The sequence below is a fragment of the Bubalus bubalis genome, chromosome 9, assembly GCF_019923935.1.
Source record: "Bubalus bubalis isolate 160015118507 breed Murrah chromosome 9, NDDB_SH_1, whole genome shotgun sequence".
NCBI classification, from domain to species: Eukaryota; Metazoa; Chordata; class Mammalia; order Artiodactyla; family Bovidae; genus Bubalus; species Bubalus bubalis.
The window spans coordinates 41,614,027-41,620,026 of record NC_059165.1 but is presented as its reverse complement, the minus strand read 5'-3'; positions in this window follow the sequence as shown (position 1 = coordinate 41,620,026).

Below are 6,000 nucleotides of genomic sequence, written 5' to 3'. Positions count from 1 at the left end.
AGGCCTGGGTTGGGGTAGAGAATGGCTTCATTCTCCATCATGGAGCCCTGGTTCTATGTGTAGCCTCTGTACTGCTCACTGGCATGGGCAACAGTAAACCCAAGTGAGAGCCACCTCAGTAGAATGGAACTTATCCTTAGACCCAATCTTTGTGGGGTTTTTGTGCTTTGGCCTAGTTAGAGTGTAACCAAAAGTGGGGTCCAGCTGCTCGTTGCTCAAAAGCCAATAAAGAGGCAAGGTTGGTGGAGAGGAAAGTTTGCTTTATTTTGGATGCCAGCAACTGGGGGAGAGTGGGCAGACTCTTGTCCAAAGGCTGACTTGTCCCATTCCCCCAACAATCAGTGGGCTAGAGCTTTTATAGACTGAGGGAAGCAGGCTACATGTAGAAACAGTACAGTCAGCTCTGACAGTCATCTTGAAATTGGTCACTGGTGGTCTGACCAGCGTCATCTTGATTGTTTTAAGTACAGCTTGTCTGGCTTGTTTGTTCCCATTTCCTTGAGGCCAATTCTCAGAACTGTCACAGCTGATGTCATGGTTACAATCTGGTCATAATGTAGTTAACTTCTCCCATGTGGTGAGGGTTTCAGTATCTATAAGGCAGCTCACAGGATATGGCTCAGAATATTATATAGTCCTTAAGAAAGAACTGGGGCTTCCCTGATAGCTCAGTTGGTAAAGAATCCACCTGCAATGCAGGAGACCCCAGTTCAATTCCTGGGTCGGGAAGATCTGCTGGAGAAGGGATAGGCTACCCATTCCATTATCCTTGGGCTTCCCTTGTGGCTCAGCTGGTAAAGAATCTGCCTACAATTCAGGAGACCCTGGGTTGATCCCTGGGTTGGGAAGATCCCCTGGAGAAGGGAAAGGCCACCCACGCCAGTATTCTGGCCTGAAGAATTCCATGGACTATATAGTCCATGGGGTTTCAAAGAGTCAGACACGACTGAGCAACTTTCACTTTCACTTAAGAAGGAACTAAATGTCCTTGATTATGCTTAATGACTAAACTATTATTATTTGGTCTCCTTTGACTGTTTTACTTTGTTTTTGCATTTTCTATGGAAAAGTCATTAAAATGACTACTATGATTAAAACTTACTCTTTGGCTGAACTTTTTCTAAGAAAGCAGGCTGAGGACATGGGGTACAAGGACCATAGGGTCCTTGAAAGGCCCTTGAAAGGACCTTCATTTCAAGAGGAACCAAGAGAGCCTCTTAAAAGAGAGCCTCATGGAAACTTTTACAAGATCATACTTTTAAAGCTCTGGCACTGAATTTACTTACAGGAAATCTATTCAAAGAAAATAATTTGTTGTACTCTCAGTGTTGGTAATCACAATACATGTCAGAAATAATTTCAATTCCAGTAGAAAGGGATTGGTTAAAGAGATTATACCTATACAAGTAAACCATTAAAAATGTATTCTAGATTAGCACTTCCTTATAGAAATATAACCCACCACCAAGAAGTTCAAACCTGATCAAACCTCTAGATCTAATCACCAATTTATAGAGAATTCAGAAGGCAGAGAAGTATGTTAAATGACAGCAAGGCAATACAATCAGGAGAATTCAGAATGTAAGTATTCTACACAAATCTAGTCTATTCTCCAACAAGAAAAAAATAAAAGACCAAATGGGAACATACAGAGAAAAAGACTTAGGATATATGTGAACCAAATGCAATGGGTAGACTTTCCTTGAATCCTGAATCCTTTCCTCAAATATACAATTTTTTTTTTAAAAAGGTCATTTATGAGACAACTGGAGAAGGTGAACACTGTGGGCGTGTGATATTAATGAACGATAACAATTTTGTTGGTTTTTTTTAAGAGTCCCAATCTTTTAGTACTGAAATGTTTATGGATAAAATATAATATTTGCAATTTGTTTTTTAAAACTCCATGGCAGAGGAGAATAAGAAGCACAGAATTGGTGATTACTGAATATGAGTGATAGGTGTAGAAAATTTACAATAGCATTTATGCTCTTTTATATAGTTTGAAAATTTTCATAATACTAACTTTATAAAAATCATGTTGTAGAGGAAATCTAGTATCGTGGAAATGCTTATGGCATATTACATAAAAGAGGGGGTTGCATCTTAAGTTCCATTATGATCTCATTTTTGTAACTATGTATATGTCAGAAAAGTCTGCAAAATTATATGAACCAAAATGACTGATGAACTATGATTAATTCTGAGAGGCTGAATTACAGTGATTTATACTTTTTAGTATGTTCACTGCTATACATTTTTACAATAATCATTATTATTACAAGCATAAAATAACAATGAATATATTTAAAATTAGAAAAAAAAATTTCTAATTTTATATCTCAGGGAAGCCTGATGTGCTGCACTGCAGTCAGTCCATGGGGTCACTAAGAGTTGGACACGACTGAGTGACTGAATAAGAAAAAAATATATACATAATTAAATTTGCACAGAAAAGTTACAGAAAGATAGTCCTAGGATTTGGGGCCTTCTTGTGTTTTCCTAATTCACTGAAAAGAGTAAAATTTGTTATAGAAAGAAATTTAGAACAAAGCAATGCCAGCTTTATTTTAGGGCACTGACATGGTTCTGATCACCACCTTCAACGTGGGGTGGGATGGTGGTGTTGCCCACACCACCAACGGGCAATTCTCCATGACACCAGCTGTGTATCCTACAATGTAATTCAATTCTGACACCATCTACCTGAGCTAATGTCAGATCCCACAGGTGAAGGGGTCAGTCTCACAAAACTGTTTCCACCCTACTTCAGACGCCAGTCTTAAGCCAAGGTTACCACTTGTGCTTCTGACTGACCAGCTATAGACTGAAACTTCCCAGTTACCCTCTCCTAAGGTTCAGCTAATTAGCTAGAGTGGCTCACCGAACTCAGAGAAACATTCTACTTATTAGATTACCAGTTTATTATAAAATGGTACATCAGGACCATCCAGATGAAGACATGCAACAAGGCCAGGTATGGGGAAAAGAGAATAGAACTCCCATATCCTCTTAATGCAAGGTACTCTCCCAGAAGCTCCACGTATTCACCAACCTGGAAACTCTCTGAACATCATACTTTGGGGATTTTTTATGGAGGCTTTATCACAGAGGCATGATAGATCATTAACTCCATTTTTAGCCCTTCTCACTTCTCAAGACAATCAGGGGTGGGGCTGAAAACTCCAAGCCTCTAATCATGGCTTGGTCTTTCTGATTGACCAGCCCTCACCCAGGAATCAACCAGGAACCCACACAGAGTCACTTTATCAGAACAAAGACACTCCTCTCACTCAGGAAACCACAAGGGTTTCAGGAACCCTGTATCAGGAACCAGGGTCAAAGACCAACTACTAGACCAAAAGATATTCCTAGTGCTCTAATCACTTTGGAAACTCCAAGAGTTTTATAAGCTCTGTGCCAGAGACAAAAACAAAATCTATATTTATTGCTATAAATCATAATATTACAGACATTTTAATAAAATATTTGAATATGGCATAACTACCAATTTATGTACTCTATCTCTGTATGAAGTTGAACCATTCCCTGGTAGACTTGATTTCTGCTCTTGAATGGAGGACTTCCTTGATGGGACAAGTCAATTGCTCCTCACTGAGTCTCAATTTCTTCAGCTTTAACTTATGTTTTTTATGTGCTCAAAGGAGAGATCCAAGTGTACTGAAAGGCTTTATACAAATGTGAGGAGGTAGTAAGTGGCTGGTCCCCTCCTAACAATTGTATCATCACATCTTAAGGAAAAAGAAAAGCTAAACATGGGGGGCAGGTGAACACTTGAGTAAGATGAAACTAATTTCTCTCCCAGTCATTTTTTCCAAGTTGGCCTCATGATAGTAACTTGGAGGTTTCAAAATGGATGTCCCAGATACAAGATAGAATGGGGAGGGGATGTTGTGTGCTGTTGCTGAAAACACAAGAGGGAAACATCAAGACACAACTGCTGCTAGTAATATGCACCCAGCACTGTGTATGGGCTTCCCAGGTAGCATAGTGGTAAAGAATCTGCCTGCCAATGCAGGAGACATGGGTTCAATCCCTGGGTCAGGAAGATTCCCTGGAGGAGGAAATGGTAATACACTCCAGTATTCTTGCCTGGATAATCCCATGGACAGAGAAGCCTGATGTGCTACAGTCCATGGGGTCATAAAGAACTGGACATGACTGAGCATGCACATCACTGAGTACAGTCATTAATCCTCAACAATAATCCTATGAGACTATTATTATTTTATTGTTATTATAAAAAACACAATTATTATTTTTATTGTTCAGAAAACTGAGGTTTCAAAGAGGTGAAGTTACTTGCCCAATGTAACATAGCTCCAAAGTGACAAAGCCAGGCCTCTTCCCCAATTATGCCTGATCCCAAAACTGACAGAAATTCTTAAACACTAGTCTCTATGGCATCACTAGAGGTAAAAACTGTGCAATGTCAAGAGTATTCCCTGGGTTTCAAGATGTTAGATGGCTCCTTGAATCCCACAAAGGCGCCTCTTTATATGTCCCCATGTTTGTCCAGACTAATTTGCAAAACGTAGAAACCCACTACCACAGCAAAAAAAAAAAAAAAAAAAAGCTTGAACTAGCTAACTGGCTCAAGTAGCAGTGCAGATGTGAAGTTGTGCTCTGTAGCGAAGGGAACCCCAAACTGAGTGTGGGTTCTCTCTATGTCATCCTGTCTCTACTTCCCTGTTGGCATCATGTGCTTCTACAAAGATAAGCTTTACCAAAAATAAAGAGAACATGGCCATGGTGGCTCCAAAGCTACATTCTTGGAGAAAAGTTTCTACAAAAAAAGTAAAGTTGCTCTATCATGTCCACTTAGAAGAATGTTTGCATGAATATGAAGCTGTGAATACAGGGCTGTGTTTGTTATTCTGTTGGCCATCATGTATTTATTTTTCTCGTTTCTAGAATATTTGCTCTAGTTGGCTCTTAAGGAACTTAGAGTGTAGTGGGAGATATAAATAAAGGCGTTGTATAAAGCAGAAACAACTAAGTCTCTGAGGATTAGAGAAAACTTTCTGGAGTGCAAGTATTCTGAATGAGCTAGAATTTGGTCCAGCAGCATGTGATACAAAACACAAAACTGCAGCGGATTAAACTAGTTAAAATTTACTTTTACCTCACATAAAAGCCTTGAGGAAAGTAATTCAGTGCTGGTATGGTGTTTTTACTTCTCTCTTGTTTTTCTACCAACCTCAGCATGAGGTCTCTATGGTCCAAAATGGCTACTCAGATTCCAGCCATCACTTGCATATTCCTGCCAGTAGAAATGAAAAAGGGACAAAGAAAGGGCTAACCTCTCTTTTTGAGGGTATTTTATGGAAGTTGCACGTGAAAGTTCCATTGACATCTTATAGTCAAGAACCTTAGGTACTTCACACCACACCTTGCTTCAAGAGATGAAACATAGCTAAAACTACAGGGTTCTATTACTTTAAAAGAAAAAAAAGCAGTCATTAGGAGAAAATTGACAGATATCTAAACTGAGATATGAAGAATGATTAGCAATTAAAATGGGAGGCTGCAAAAATTGTCCAGAAAGAGGTACTGGTATGTTTCCTTTGCAGGAAGGGTCACTGTGCAGCACTTTTCTTTTCATGTCCTCTGTTCAACATCCTTTGCATTGTGACCCAAAGTCCAATCTAGGAATGAGACTGCTTGCTTTAGCCATTCAGTCCTCTGATGTAAAATGACCTCTAAAATGACATAAAAACCCAACATATCACTGAAATTATTATGGCTGCTCAGAGTATCTGTTCCCCTAGTCTGTAAAAGTGCTCACTGAAATCTTATCATTGAACCTTACTAGGACAAATTACTGAAACCAATTTGGAAGAAACTGCAATCCTAACCCTTTCATGTGATTATGGCATATCCGTCTGAAGCAATATTATGCAAACATGAAAGGTCATTTATGAAGCTATACAGTATGAAAAACAGCTCATGATAAAATATTGAGGAAATGCAAATTTG